The sequence below is a fragment of the Oncorhynchus masou genome, chromosome 10 (assembly GCF_036934945.1).
Source record: "Oncorhynchus masou masou isolate Uvic2021 chromosome 10, UVic_Omas_1.1, whole genome shotgun sequence".
Taxonomy (NCBI): Eukaryota; Metazoa; Chordata; class Actinopteri; order Salmoniformes; family Salmonidae; genus Oncorhynchus; species Oncorhynchus masou.
In genome coordinates, this window is record NC_088221.1 from 36,665,654 (window position 1) to 36,682,589 (window position 16,936).

General features: G+C 40.9%; 1 pseudogene; it reads right to left on the reverse strand.

Moving 5' to 3' along the window:
• Nucleotides 1-16,936, reverse strand: part of LOC135546849 (low-density lipoprotein receptor-related protein 1B-like) — a 357,889-nt pseudogene that overhangs the window by 208,918 nt on the left and 132,035 nt on the right.

The following is a 16,936-nucleotide window of genomic DNA, read 5'->3' on the forward strand; positions in this document are numbered from 1 at the left end:
TGTGGTTACGGCACATTTAGATAAATTGGCCTTCTGTTTGCTGTAATTGAACATCTCCCTAAAGGAGATGAGGCAAAGAATATAACATGCTGTTCATGCTTATACCATATGTGTATCCAAATAGGCATCATTGCAGTCTAATGTTCATCACTGGTGTGCTCCTATCCTGGTAGGTTGTCAATGTAAATAAGAATCTGTTATTAATTGACTTGTAAAGGTTATATGTAAATAAAGGTTACATAAAACATTATAACGTGTGAGTGAATTACCGAGCGTCAGTCCAGACGATTCTCTTCTCCAAATGATCCAGAGTTAGTCCGTTGGGCCAGGCTCCTATCTCCATGTCCTTGAACACAATGTGTCGTCCTCCTCCGCTCATAGAAGCAGCCTCGATACGGGGGAAGGTAGCGTCCCAGTCTGTCCAGAACAGGATTCTAAAAACATTCAATCAGTCAAGAAAATGAATGTATAAAGATGTTTTTACGTCAACATCAACAAAGCGCTCTACAGTAACCAGCTTTAGACTACGAAGAGCAAGCAGAAAACCCAAGACAATAAAACCCATTCAGATGATCCAAAGAAGACTGATAGATTAAAGAGGACTTGAAGAAAAAGCCTCCATGTAAGGAATAAATGAATTAAGATCATTTGAAACAAATTAACAAATGGACAAAACTAGACAACAGCACAAACTAGATAACAAAACCATTCACTGTGTTGAATACAAAAGAAAACTAGAGCTGACCCCAATTGACTGGTCGATTGTTTGGTCGACTGAGATGCATTTTATTCAAATAGTAGAATAGCACCAGTCAAATGTTTGGACACACCTACTATTTCAAGGGTTTCTCTTTATTTTACTATTTTCTACATTGTAGAATAAAAGTGAAGATGTCACAACTTTGAAATAACACATATGGAATCATGAAGTAACCAAAAAAGTGTTAACGTCTTGATGCACCCATCCCGTTAGCAGGATCATTTTCGTCAACATCCGATGAATGGCAGAGCGCCAAATTCAAATTAAATGACTAAAAATATTACATTTTCATGAAATCACAAGTGCAATATAGCAAAACACAGCTTAGCTTGGTGTGTCAGATTTCAAAAAAGCTTTTCGGTGAAAGCATACCAAGCGTTTATGTAAGGACATCTCTCTCAGTAGACAAAAAATGACAAACAGCTAGCAGTCAAGTAGATTGGTCACGAAAGTCAGAAAAGCAATACAATTAATCACTTACCTTTGATGATCTTTGGATGTTTGCGCTCACGAGACTCCCAGTTACACAATAAATGCTCCTTTTGTTCCATAAAAATTATTTTTATATCCAAAATACCTCCATTTGGTTGGTGCGTTATGTTCAGAAATCCACAGGCTCAAGCGGTCACAACATCGCAGACAAAAATTCCAAATAGTATCCGTAAAGTTCGTAGAAACATGTCAAACGTTTTTTTTATAATCAATCCTCAGTTTTTTTTTACAATATATAATCGATAATACTTCAACCGGGACTGTAGCTTCTTCAATAGGATAGAGAGAGAAAGGTCTGATCCAAGCTGTTGCGCATGCAAAACGCTGCTGGCACCCAGCCATACAATGACGCAATGTGATCTTTCTCGCTCATTTTTCAAAATAAAAGCCTGAAACTATGTCTAAAGACTGTTCACACCATGGTGAAGCCATAGGAAAAGGAATCTGGTTGATTTCCCTTTAAATGGAGCGAAGGCAGGCAATGGAACAGAGAGCTTTCAGGAAAAACAGCACTTCCGGGTTGGATCTTCCTAAGATTTTCGCCTGTAATATCAGTTCTGTTATACACACAGACAATAATTTGACAGTTTTGGAAACTTTAGAGTGTTTTTTATGCTAATCCGACAATTGCATGCATATTCTAGATTCTGGGCCTGAGAAATAGGCAGTTTCATTTGGGTACGTTTTCCATCCAAACATCAAAATACTGCCCCCTACACTCGAGATGTTAAACAAATCAAAATATATTCTTCAAATTAGCCATCTTTTGCCTTGATGACAGCATTGCACTCTCTTGGCATTCTCTCAAGCAGCTTCACGATGAATGCTTTTCTAACAGTCTTGAAGGAGTTCCCACATATGCTGAGCACTTGTTGGCTGCTTTTCCTTCACTCTGTGGTCAAACTCATCCCAAACCATCTCAATTGGGTTAAGGTTGGGGGACTGTGGAGGCCAGATTATTTGATGCAGCACTCCATCACTCTCCTTCTTGGTCAAGTAGCCCTTACACAGCCTGGAGGTGTGTTTTGGGTCATTGACCTGTTGAAAAACAAATCATACTCCCACTACGCGCAAATCAGATGGGATGGCGTATCGCTGCAGAATGCTGTGGTATCCATGCTGGTTAAGTGTGCTTTGAAATCTGAATAAATCACTGACAGTGTCACCAGCAAAGCACCCCCACACCATCACACCTCATCCTCTATGCTTCACAGTAGGAACCACACATGTAGAGATAACCCATTCACCTACTCCTCGTCTCACAAAGACACGGCAGTTGTAACCAAAAATCTCAAATGTGGACTCATCAGACAAAAGGACAGATTTCCATCGGTCTAATGTCCATTGCTCGTGTTTCTTGGCCCAAGTAAGTCTCTTCTTATTGGTGTCCTTTAGTAGTGATTTCTTTGCAGCATTTCAACTTTGAAGGCCTGATTCACGCAGCATGTGTGTCCAAACTTTTTTTGACTATTTCCCTATTTTGTTACGTTACAGCCTAATTCTAAAATGTTTGAAATAAAAACAATTCCTGAACAATCTTCACATAACACCCAATAAAGACAAAGCGAAAACAGGTTTTTAGAAATGATTGCAAATATATTAAAGATTTAAAACAGAAATATCTTATTTGCATAAGTATTCAGACCCTTTGCTATGAGACTCGAAATTGTCACAGATCTGGGGAAGGGTTCCAAAAAATGTCTGCAACATTGAAGATCCCAATAACACAGTGGCCTCCATCATTCTTAAAAAGAAGAAGCTTGGAACAACCAAGACTCTTCCTAGAGCTGGCCGCCTAGCCAAACTGAGCAAATGGGGGAGAAGGGCCATGTTCAGGTAGGTGACCAAGAACCCAGTGGTCACTCTGACAGAGCTCTAGTGTTCCTTTGTGGAGAAGGGAGAACCTTCCAGAAGGACAACCATCTCTGCAGTACTCCACCAATCAGGCCTTTATGGTAGAGTGGCCAGACGGAAGCCATTCCTTGGTAAAAGGCACATGACAGCCCGCTAGAAGTTAAAGTCTCTCAGACCATGACTAACACGATTCTCTTGTCTGATGAAACCAAGACTGAACTCTTTGGACTGAATGCCAAGCGTAATGTCTGAAGGAAAAGTGGCACCATCACTATGGTGAAGCACAGTGGTGGCAGCATCATGCTGTGGGGATGTTTTTCAGTGGCAGGGACTGGGAGACTAGTCAGTATCAAGGCAAAGATAAACGGAGCAAATTACAGAGAGATCCTTGATGAAAACCTGCTCCAGAGTGCTCAGGAACTCAAACAAGACAACGCCCCTAAGTACACAGCCAAGACAACGTAGGATTGGCATCGGGACAAGTCTGTGAATGGTCTTGAGTGGCCCGGCCAGAGCCCAGACTTGAACCTGATCGAACATCTCTGGAGAGACCTGAAAATGCAGCAATGCTCCCCATTCAACCTTTTAGAGCTTGAGGGATTCTGCAGAGAAGAATGGGAGAAACTCCCCAAATCAGGTGTTTCAAGCTTGTGGCGTCATACCCAAGAAGACTCGATGCTGTAATTACTGCCAAAGGTGCTTCAATAAAGTACTCAGTAAACGGTCTGAATACTTAAGTAAATATGATATTTGATTTTTAAAATATAAATTAGCAAACATTTCTAAAAATTACAATTTAAGCTTTAATTTGGTGTATTGCACTTGTGAATGTATGAATTAAAAATATTTATTTTTGAATTTCGCACTCTGCATTTTCAGCGGAATGTTGTCGAGGGGAACCCCTAGCTGTAAGAAGTTTCATTGATTTTAGAATAAGGCTGTAACGTAACACAATGTGGAAAAAGACCCGAAGGCACTGTATATATATATATATTATTTATTTATTTTATACCAAGAGACACCTGTCTTATTCGTGCCCATTTCAGTGAACTAATCCATTGCGGAGGTGCCGGGGATTGAAGTAGAAGTGGCATGTGGTTAAGATGTCCCTCTCCAGAATGTACTCTCAACCGTCAATTTGTGTAATTTGTCACTGTTTCACAACTTTAATGTGTGAATTGTTAGCATTTGATTGTTAGTGTCTATCAATTCCCATTATATATATCACCAGTAGTAAATTTACCGTTAATTCATATAATGTTGAATCTATAATGTTTGTTTGGTTACCGTAATTTCTGTTAATGCATTCAACATTTTATTATTCCAGACTTTTACCATTTTACCAATCTCATTGTTGAGTGGACACACTGTTTACAGAGCGCACAACCTATGCTACATTTCAGAGAAACAACTTTTTTTGTTTCATTCCATTTATGAGTTTTGTCAATTTAGTCATTAGCTTTGTTCGAATACCCATACTAAAATACTGTCTACTACATACTTAATGAGTATATACACTACATACTATATACTATTAGATCATTTTAGTATACTGTAAAAGAACGGTGTCCTTTCCGTTGAGTGTACTAGTGCTTCGCCTCTCAACCGGAAGTTGATGCTGTTGCTATGCAATTTCTTGCTAGCTTGTTAGCATAACAAATGACTAACCGGACATCTTACGATTTCATTAACAATTCCCATTGAGAATGCACAATGACTATACTACTTAGCTAAGCTAAGAATGAAGTGAATAATCAAGTCAATACATGTTGGGCAGTTAGTTAGACAGCATATAGTTAATATATCGGCAAGTTCGATGCATTAGTAGCTAATTAACATTAGGTAGCTAGCTAACATACGGGTAAATACAAGCAACTACTGTAATGATATGCTATGCGGTTCATAAGGCTAGCATAGATAAATTGTCAGCCAACATAACGTGTAACGTAACTTATTTGAAAAGTCATTACTTTATTACATTGCTCAACATTTTCCTAACATTTGTCATAATTTGTTAACGCAATGAATTTGTCTGTGCTCTCGGCAGACTTCGGCTGTATATTTTCCACAGTTTTCTTCAAATCTGAGATGTTGTGAAGCTACTCCCATTTTCTGAAGAATTCCATGATGGGCCTTAAAAGCATTGAAATAGTGTCCACTGCTTTGGCATACTAACTATATGCATAATATGACTAATAAGCATACTGCATACTCAATATACGTTACAAATAGTATGGTTAGTGTGGTTAGTATGAATTTTTAAACAAAGCTATAGTCTTTTGTTTGGAGCGCTTCTGTCAATGTTGAGTAAGAACACGTACCTGATTATGCATAGAAGTAGGCCTATAGGCTACTTGGCATGCGTGCAAAAGGACGCATATAAATGTGCCCATTTGGGGTTCTGACAGTATTTCTGAATGGCTTAACGCAACACGACTAATGAGCTGCAGAGCTTCTCAAAGTAATGTTTTCTTCACCTCAAACAGCAAGTAAACAAAGTCTGTTTTTCACTGACTGAGAATGACAATAGTTCCTCAATGTAGTTGAAAGATCTTTCCAGCTCTCCCTTTCGATAACCACTCAGCGTGAAAGGGAACAAGGTAATGCTCTGATCCAGTGGAAATGTCATAAAATAGGCCTATCTGATTACTTCTTATCCCGTGAGCAAATAGCCTACAGCTGTGTCTGTTCCGAGCATATTGGTGCAGGAAACTCTGAGGGCCCAGAATATTTTATACAATGTTGCAAGTTTGCTAGCATGAGCTTCAGGGCCAGACCTAAGTTAATAGTTGATACAATGTTTCAAGTTTGTTGCAGACAAGCCATGTGTAGCCAATGTGATGTATGTGATATTTATTTTTATCAGAATATTTTCAAACTGCAGGCAACAATGTTTTTTTTATTGGCTTTATAGGCTATTTTTAATATAGTTGGCAATGGCAATAGACGTTACTTTTTAGCTTTGTATCATTTTCATTTAGATTTGGATCGAATTTTGATGAATCATATGACAATGACTTTGAGATACGAAGACTTTATTATAAATGAAATGAAACTGTTCCACGAAAATGTGCATATGAAAACCATAACTGGCACACAGATCGGTAGAAATGGTAAGTAAGATAAATTGGCATTCCACATGAGAAAGTTTGCCGACTCCTCATGTAGCCTGTTACCGGCAACTTCAGGAGCGTTAAGCCAGAATCTGCAAAAGCCAGTAGGTGTAGGAGTGGGAGGAGGATGTAGGAGTAAGTCATTTGTGTTTTTTTTTCATCAAAGAGTGCGCTTAAAGCATCAGACAAGCTCAATGCATATATATTGTAGTTGATTTTATTAAAACACATAGGGTGTGTCTATATATGGAAAAATACACGTTTTAAAAGAACATAAACTTTTGGTTGGCAAAGATTTTTTCTTCAGGGACAGCTCTAATGCAAACATTGAAGATTAAGTGTATTATTCTTATTTTCCCTCAGATGACCAAGACTGAAGGCCATGAAAAATAAAAAAGATCCACTTTTACAATTATCTCATCCTAACAACGTAGTATGTCCTCCGAACAACTTAGTATCTTGTTTAAATGATTTAGTATCTTAATTGACCAACTTAATAAAAAATGTGTTCAAACAAGATACGAAGTTGTTCATAAGAGACACTAAGTCATTCGTACGAGATAATTTAAAGAGTCACCTTAAATTTTTTGGGGTGGTCTTTCATAACAATTTTCATTGTTTTGTCAATGTAAAAGCATTGCAAACTACAATAACTACATAGCCATAAGTGTATAGCCGTCAGTGGGACTCGTGAACATACACATTTGTAGCAGTCTGAGTAGCCTAGAACTGCACCAAACCAATCCATGTTCCACAGCATCTGGGACATTGGCTGGAACTGGAAGCCATCTGATTTTTATTACATTCTACGGCTCGATGTAGCCTGTAAATGAACACTGTGATTTCTTTTCCCAAACATGGCAACTATCCTGCTTTTGCCCACAGAGCCACAGGCAAGTGCGGGAGACCCATAGAGCCCTTAAAGAGCATAGGCTTAAATTGGGCAATGATGACAATGAAACAGTGTTAGGAAAAATATCCTTCTACAGATCAATAGCCTTATTCATTGGATCAGGCCCCTTAGATCAATGGCCCACTCTTTTGAGTGGATTCAAGTAATTAAATTAGAATTATTGCTATGGAGAGAAACTTTTCCTGTAGGCACAGAAATCATCCATTAATCAGAATGTGTTATCCTCTATAATGCAGTCATCCCCCTTAAAATGTGCAGTGCAGATTTATTTCTTATAAGACTACTTAATTGATTTTTATGAATGTCTGGACTTTGTTTTAAAACAAAATAAACCAGTTTTATGATCACATAAACGTAATTCATCAGTATGCATAAATGGAAGAACTAGGCTAAACCCACTATGCCAAAAAATAATCTTATTCTGTTTTTTTTATCCAACTTTGTGCCTGTGAGGTTGTTCAGAGATTAATTGAAGCAATGTATTAAAATAGAAAAAGTAAAAGTGGTAAAGTGCATGAGTCAGGGAAGAGGAAAATATTAGCCATATCACTTGTCTTCGCTAGAATGTCCACAGTATTATTATAAATGTCTTCTATATTTTTATCACTAATGGACCTTAACACAGCAGACATCTTCATACATCAAGGGAGAAGGAAGTAGAAGAATATGAAGGCGGTTGTTTTTCATATTATGACCTCAAACCTGATTGATTGTGTACAGTATTTGAGTCAGACCTGGATTTAAATAGTATTTGTTTTCTTTCAAATAGTTTAGCTTTGTTTGATTGAGCTTGTCTGGCACAACAGAACAAATTGAATAATCCCAAAAGTGTAAACCCTGCACATCTGTCACTCCAGATATACTCAATCAAACACTCAAAGCATTTTACAGAAAACTATCGCTATTTTGAACCCAGGTCTGATGTGAATTAGCACCCACCCTTGTCCTGGGTCCAGAGCGATGGCCCGTGGATGCTCCATCCATCCAGCTATCAGTGTGGTCCTCATATCGCCATTCAGCCTGGCCACCTCAATCTGGTCCAGGTTACTGTCAATCCAGTACAGGTTCCCTGCTATCCAATCCACTGCCAGCCCCTCTGGAGTTGCCAGCCCATGCTGCACAACCACCTCGATCCCTGTCACACCTGATGGAACACCAACCACAGAACCATGGTCACCACCCTTTAGACCCGGTGAGACAGACCAACCCAGAGCACCATGGTCATCAATGCACACATCACAGGAGGTTGGTGGCACCTTAATTGGGGAGAACGGGCTCATGGAGCGGAATCAGTGGAGTGGAATGAAATACATCAAACACATGGTTTCCATTTGCTTGATGCCATGCCATTCGCTCCGTTCTAGCCTTTATTATGAGCCGTCCTCCCATCAGCAGCCTCCACTGACACACACTAGGTGAGAGAAGACTGGAGAAGGGATGTATTCAACTCATCCTGATAATTTCCCCCTTATTGAGGGGATTTGTTTGTTGGTCTGCCAACAATATTACATTTTATAGGGAGAAAACCGTAGCTAAAAAAACTATTGAGTAAGAAAGAAGTGTTCAATTAAACATAAAAGGTTTTGCCAGTATGTCTATAATCCAGCTGTTTACAGTGATCCTCTACAACTGGAGCCTTTGTGGAAGGATCACAAAAGGGAGAAATACACTGAGTGTACAAAACATTAACACCTTCCTAATGTAAAACATTAAAAACACATTAAGAGAAAGAGTTCTATTGCAGCAGAGGCACAGAATGTAGTGCAGCACAAAACACCAACCCAAATACCAAACAAGAAGCTGTAATTCATCAAAGTCTTCAGAGATGTACTATAACAGTGGGAAGACTACTGAGTGTTCTAGAGTCTACCCACTACACTCAGCATTACCCTACTAAAATAACTCCTCAATGGAGGGACAGTATCACTCACAGTATCAAAGGGTGCTAAGTAGAACTAAACTGAGAACATTACTGAACTAAACCATATAGCTGGAAAGTCTAAAAAAAGTTCCATTACAGTTGAAGAGTGGGAGGGAAGGAAGCCATGTTTATCCTCCTCATCCAATAGATCACAGCATTTAGATCTAACGCTTAGCCTAACTAAAGTATTTAAAGATTCTGATACCGTCAAAACATCACAGCTTTTATGATTTATTGTGCAGCTCAGACCTATGTACCTTCAGAGTCTAAAAGCCCAATAGAATACACCATTTAGATCTAACATGTAGCCTAGATCTAACGTATAGGACCTATATACCTCCAGAGTCTGAGAGGCGTCCTCTGTAGATCTTATCCTCCACCACATCTGTCCAGTAGAGCAGGCTGTGATTAAAGTGGAAGTCAAGCGCAATTGTGTTTCGGAGGCCTGGCACCATCAGGCTGTAGTCTCGCTTATGAAGATCTATCCGTCTTATCTCATGCCGGATAGAGAAGATGATGAAAGCCTCAAAGGGATCTGGCCGAAGGAAAGAAAAGAAGGAAACGAAGAGGAAAGAGTTAAAACGAAGGTGACCAATGTTAAAGCGGAGGTGACCTCCGCTTTAACATCGGTCAACATCGGTCACCTCCGCTTTAACATCGGTCACCGATGTTAAAATGGAGGTGACCGAGGTGACCGATGTTAAAGCGGAGGTGACCGATGTTAAAGCGGAGGTGACCGATGTTAAAGCGGAGGTGACCGATGTTAAAGCGGAGGTGACCGATGTTAAAGCGGAGGTGACCGATGTTAAAATGGAGGTGACCGATGTTAAAATGGAGGTGACCGATGTTAAAGCGGAGGTGACCGATGTTAAAGCGGAGGTGACCGATGTTAAAGCGGAGGTGACCGATGTTAAAATGGAGGTGACCGATGTTAAAATGGAGGTGACCGATGTTAAAATGGAGGTGACCGATGTTAAAGCGGAGGTGACCGATGTTAAAGCGGAGGTGACCGATGTTAAAGCGGAGGTGACCGATGTTAAATGGAGGTGACCGATGTTAAAATGGAGGTGACCAATGTTAAAGCGGAGGTGACCGATGTTAAAGCGGAGGTGACCGATGCCATAACAATAACAACATGAGCGGTTTGAACTGGAGCCATTAGTGGAGGACATACACAGGTATGCATGACTACACAAACACGCCCATGCACACACACTGGATCATGCTCTTTCATGACTGGGCACTGGTACACACACCTTATCTTCAGAGAATTCCAGATATAAGGTTAAACCTGTGTTATGCACAGAACAGAAACCCTATCCTGACTATGGAGACACATATTATCCTCAAATCACAGAACAATGAGAAAGACTGGATAGTGTAGGGAGAAGGGATGTTAGCTACTTGCTATACTGACAAGTCCCGACTTATTTATAATTCAGTTATACCTGAAATGCTCTGTACAAAAGCTAGAGCTCTTGCATGAAACATCACCACAGATTCAATAGCACATTTGTCTAAATTAAATGAGGTTCTAACTCAGTTTTCTATTGTGCGCAGAAAATTGATTTATGTAAAAACCAATAAAATGTTCATGCGATTCTTTAGTAAATTGCCTATTCTTTCCCTGTTTTAACATATGATTAGCACTGCAACTGCCATCAATCTCTGAGGGAAATAGAGAGGCGAGTAGTAAAAAACGAGCTTCATAAATCTGAATGTGACACATCAAGGCTGCATGTTCTGCCATGTTCTCCTCGTTTACGAGCAGCAGCACAGAGGCAAAAAAACCATCCAAAACATCAATCCAATCACACAAACTACAACACAAGTAGACGGTTTGTTCCAGTCATGTAAAGCTGTGTGATTGGATTTATGTAAAATACACACACACACACACCACACACACACACACACACACACACACACACACACACACACACACACACACACACACACACACACACACACACACACACTGCCTTCTTTCTGATGCATTCTTAATAGGAATGTTGTTGCTGCTTGATTCCCAGGAGTAGGATGGACAACAGTATTTCTTTACCTATCTTACACTGGTCTCTATCTTTAATGGCTATTAACGTGGAGGAACCATCCTATATGTCTTATCATGTGTTTAAAAGAACATGTGTTTATCATGCATACGGGTCTTGTTTTTGTAATTTATTAATGATGTTGAGCAATAAAACAATTTCCCAAGTTAGGATCAATAAAGTACTACTCTACTCTATATTCTCTACACACGCAGTCCTCACAACCCCCACACAGACACACTCTGTCACCTAACCTGTGCTGTGGCAGCTGTCTCCATCAGGGCCAAGCCTCCAGCCTGGGTAGCAGGAACACTTGACGGTGGTCTTGTACTGCTCACACACCTGGCTGCACTTCAGATGCCTACTGCAGTAGTCCACCGCCTCACACGTCCTGTTGTTAGAGTCCAGGTGGAGCCCTGGAGGGCAGGAGCAGACCACCCCCGTCCCTGGTACCACTGTGCACTGATGGCTGCAGCCAACCTTGGCCACCAAACACTTATCTGGGAGCAGAGAGAGAGAGAACAGGAAGTAAGAACCAACTCCGATCTAGGAGTAAAGAGAGAGAGAGGACAGCAAGCAAGAACCAAACAATTATCTGAGATGGTTTTGAAAAGAGCATTGGGTTATTAATGAACAGGGGGATCCTCAACGGAGGTTAGAAAAATAATATACCACAATATGTTGGGCCATACGCTGCATGGTACGCTTAAAAAAAGAATGAGAACGCAAATAATATCAGAATTAAAACTAGCTGGCAAAAGAATAACACTGCCACTTTTTGCTCTGAGCTAGAGATTCCTATTCAAGCATGATGACAGAATATTTCCGCTGCATATACAACACAACGAAAGCTATTACATAATGAAAGAGGCTCCAAAGTTCTGTTAGTCCTCGGTAGCATGACCTGAGGGATAACGCCTTTATTATAGCCAAGGCACAAAATGAAATCGGAAAGTTGTGGAGTTGTCTACTATTCCTTTCATAAAACTAATATGGAGAGGGAAAACAAATAAGAATGACTTTTCTTTCTTTGTGCAGTCTGTTTCCCATTCACTCCCCAGTCTGTAATGAAATACTTTTCTCTGAAGCAGCTAGGCACCAGATTATTGTAAGTAAAAAGGCATTCTGGTGAGAAAAGGACACTACAGATCAGAAGTCTCCTTGCTAGCTAGACATGATTAAGACAATCTTCTTGGTACAGACAAAAAAACGATTGCATTTTCTCTGCGGGGGTCCCCTAGTTGCCTGTGTGTGTGGAGGGTGGAAGAGGATATAGGAGCGCTTTGCACCCATAGGTTACAGCTGGAGGGATGACTCCTGCTGAGTTGGCTCAAATCAATCAGGCCCCTCAAGGTCTCCCTGTGTGACCTAATTGGTTATGAAGCTGGCAGCACAGTGTGGGCCTTTTCTCAAATGGTGTATCCCAAATCGCACCCTCTTCCCTAAACCCTTTCCGTCTACAATTTTCTGCGTAGGGCTCTGTTCAAAAGTAGTGCACTATGTGCGAAATAGGCTTTTTGCACTATACTCGACTTGAGTAGGTTGAGTCACTGACGTGATCTTCCTGTCCGGTCTTGCGACCCATCGGGTTTGTGCGGTAGAGGAGATCTTCGTGGGCTATATTCAGCCTTGTCTGTGAGATGAGTTACAGTATATCCTGCTTGGTTGGTCCTGTCCAGAGGTATTGTCAGATGGGACCACAGTGTCCCCCGACCCCCCCGACCCGACCCCCCCCGACCCGAAATAATAAAAAATTAAGAGGAGTGGTTTAGAGCAGTGGTTCTCAAACTTCTCCTTGGGTGCCCCCAGCCATTCCATGTATTCAGTCTATTCCAGAGCTAGCAAGCTTCCACTTAAAAACATGGAACACTTCTTTTCAACTAGTCAAGTTGTTAGTTCAGAGCTACAACCAGATTCTGAAACATCTGGGGTTCCCCAAGAAGAGGTTTGAGAACCACTGTCTTAGAGAGATGGAAATGTAATGAATGTGAAGGGTTATTTGTTTATGAGAATATCAAAACTTTACAGATTGTAAGGTTGTGTCATTAGATTTGGGGTGGGGATGCTAACATTTAGAATTGAGTCCCCAGAAATTCTGGTGAGAAAAAATGGTGTCCCAGATGGAAAAGTTTGAATACCACTGCTCTAAACATATCTCCTCCACTTAAAAACATGGAACACTTCTTCACAACTAGGCAGAAAGACCACAGAATAATCTATTTCTAGGGTATCAAGCAACATGGTGTACTACAAATAATATCTCTCCTTATTACCACAGAAAGGCCTTTCGTCAGACTGGTCAGCACAGTCGGTCTTGCCGTTGCAGATCTTCTCTGGTGGCAGGCAAATGGAGGTGTCATTGGCACAGGGGTATTTTGGAGGCTTACAGACAGCTGCCTCACAGGAATCCTCATCGGAACGATCCTCACAGTCGATATCTCCATCACAAACCCAGCTCTTGGTGATACACTTTCCTGATGGTGTCACACAGGTATACAGATACATGCAGACACACAAACACACACAAATGCGCACAATCCATAAACACAACCAAAAAAAGATGCAGAAGATATTCCTCAGAGACAATGTCAATGATCAACTGTCCACACAGTCGAGTAGAACCTCTGAAATAGAACGCTAAAGGAATACACTACTGCAAATGCTGAAGAGGAACCAATCAACATAACCACACAGTGAACTTCAATCATCTGTAATAAACTTGGTGAATAATCCCTCAGGCACTTTGAAAAAAGCTATTTGACATCTAAATCAAGAATAAAGAATTCATACCAACAGCCTGAAAGCAATTTAAGGCATAGCATGATCCATATCATAATCTTTTCCACAGAATGAGGTGATTGCAGTCTACAAAGATTGTAAAATATGCACAGTGTTCTGTATCGTGAGTTTAGACTAGAATATACAGTACTACATTACATGAGGTAATGCACTGCTGAGATTTTTTGTAAAAAATCTATCTTCTTCCTGCCATCAACAGAAAGGCACAGCCACAGTTGTGAGTTAAATGCTTCACTTCAAATGAAAATCCACAGCTAGATAATTACAGCCTCCTGATACCTGCTACCAGGGATAATCTCAAATTCCCCTTGCTCGCCATGTGTATTACAAAGAGGCAGCCAGAGCAGGTGGAATAACTGCAGGGGAAGAGGCACAGATATGCCAGAATTTACAGAATTTACAGTATCATCATTAATTAAGGCTGCTAGGCCAGTGACTGTGTGAAGCCTGGATTACAGAGCATCCTAATTTAGAGGCCTGCGATAAAAGCTGGATTCATCTCTGTTGCACTTCAAATCAAATTTAAAATCAAATGTTATTCATCATATTCTTAGTAAACAACAGGTGTGAACTAACATTGAAATGCTTACTTATGGGCCCTCCCAACAATGCAGAGAGAAAGAAAATAGAGAAATAATAGAAAAGTAAAACACATAATAAAAGTAATAATAATTACACAATGAGTAACAATAACTTGGCTATATACAAGGGGTACCAGTGCCTTATCGATGTGCAGGAATACAAGGTAATTGAAGAGGATATGTACATACATATACTGTAACTAGAAATAGAGTTACAGATAGTAAACAGTAGCAGAGTCAAAAAAGTTAGTGCAAAAAGGATCAATGCAGATAGTCCGGGTATCTATTTGGTTAACTATTTAAATAACAATTTAGCAGTCTTATAGCTTGGGGGTAGGACTTGATGCATCGGTACCGCTTGCCATGTGATAGCAGAGAGAAAAGTTTATGACTTGGGTAGCTGGAGTCTTTGACCATTTTTAAGGCCTTCATCTGACAATGCCATGTATAGAGGTCCTGGATTGGCAGGGAGTTTGGCCCCAGTGATGTACGGTGATGTATGCTCTCAGTGGTTCAGCTGTAGAACCTTTTGAGGATCTGAGATACCCATGCCAAATATTTTCAGCCTCGTCAGGGGAACGGCTATGTTGGTTAGTTTGGACCATGATAGATCCTTAGTGATGTGAGGGGGCGTGCTCGGGCCTCTGTTTACTGTAGTGCACGATCAACTCCTTTGTCTTGCTGATGTTGAGGAATAGGTTGTTATTCTGGCACCACAATGCCAGTTCTCTGACCTCCTCCTTATAAGCTGTCTCATCATTATCGGGGATCAGGTCTACCATCGTTGTGTTGTTGGCAAACTTAATGATGGTGTTGGAGTCATGCGTGTCCACGTAGTCCTGGGTGAGTAGGGAGTACAAGAGAGGACTGAGCATGCACCCCAGAGGGGCCCCCGTGTTGAGGGTCAGCGTGGCAAATGTGTTTTCGCCTGCCCTCATCACCTTGGGGGCATCCCGTCAGGAAGTCCAGGAATCAGTTGCAGAGGGAGGTGTTCAGTCCCAGGGTCCTTAAGTTAGTGTTGAGCTTGGAGGGCACTATGGTGTTGAATGCTGAGCTGTAGTCAATGAACAGTATTCTCACGTAGGTGTTCCTTTTGTCCAAGGGCAGTGTGGAGTGCAATAGAGATTGCACCATGTCTGCATCTGGTGGGGCAGTATGTGATTTGGAGTGGCACAAAGGTGCCTTGGATGATGATTTTGATGTGAGCCTTGTCCAGCCTTGCAAAGTATTTCGTGGCGACAGATCTGAGTGCTATAGGGCGATATTTATTTGGACAGGATATCTAGGCGTTCTTGGGCATAGGGGACTACTGGTTGAAACATGCAGGTATACAGTATTACAAACTACGTCAGCAAATGTTGTAAATATCAGTGAAGACTTGCCAGCTGGACATTGCATGATCTGAATACACGTCCTGGTAATCCACCTGGCCCTGCGGCCTTGTGAATGTTAACCTGTTCAAAAGTCTTACTTAAATCAGCTACTGAAAGTGTGATTACACAGACATCAGGAACAGCTGGTGCTCTCACATATGGTTCAGTGTTGCTAGCCTCGAAGCAAGCATTAAATGCATTCAGCTCGTCTGGTAGGCTTGTGTCACTGGGCAGCTCACGGCTGGGTTTTCCCTTTGTTTTTCCGTGCTAGTTTGCAAGCCCTGACACATCCGATGAGCATCAGACCTGGTGTGGTAAGATTCAATCTTAGTCCTGTATTGATGCCTTGCCTATTTGATGGTTCATTGGAGGGCGCAGCGGGATTTCTTAAACACATCCAGGTTAATGTCCCGCTCCTTGAAAGATGAAGCTCTATCCTTTATCTCAGTGTGGATGTTGCCAGTAATACATGGCTTCTGGTTGGGATATGTACTCTGTATGTACTGTCACTGTGATGCACTTATTGATTAAGCCGGTGACTGATGTAATAAACTCCTCAATACAATCAGAAACATATTCCAGTGTGCTAACGAATCAGTTCTGTAGCTAAGCATCTGCTTCATCTGACCACTTCCGTATTGAGCACATCAGTGGTACTTTTTGTCTGAGTGTTTGCTTCTAAGCAGGAATAAGGAGAATTAGAGTTATGGTGAGATTTTCCAAATGGAGGGCGAGGAAGAGCTTTGTATGCGTCCATGTGTGGAGTAAAGTTGATCTACAGTTTTTTCGCCTCTAGTTGCACAGGTGACATGCTGTTAGAAATTAGGTCATTAAAATCATCAGCCAAAAGTAGCGCCGCTTCTGGATGAGCATTTTCTTGTTTGCTTGTGGCCCTATACAGTTCGTTGAGGGCCGTCTTTGTGCCAGCATAATTTTTGGGTGGTAATAGACAGCTCTGAAAAATATAGATGAAAACTCTAGGTAAATAGCACGGTCTATAGCTTCTCATGGGGTATTCTATCTCAGGTGAATAGAACCTCGAGACTTACTTAATATTAGAGATTCCACACCAGCTGTTG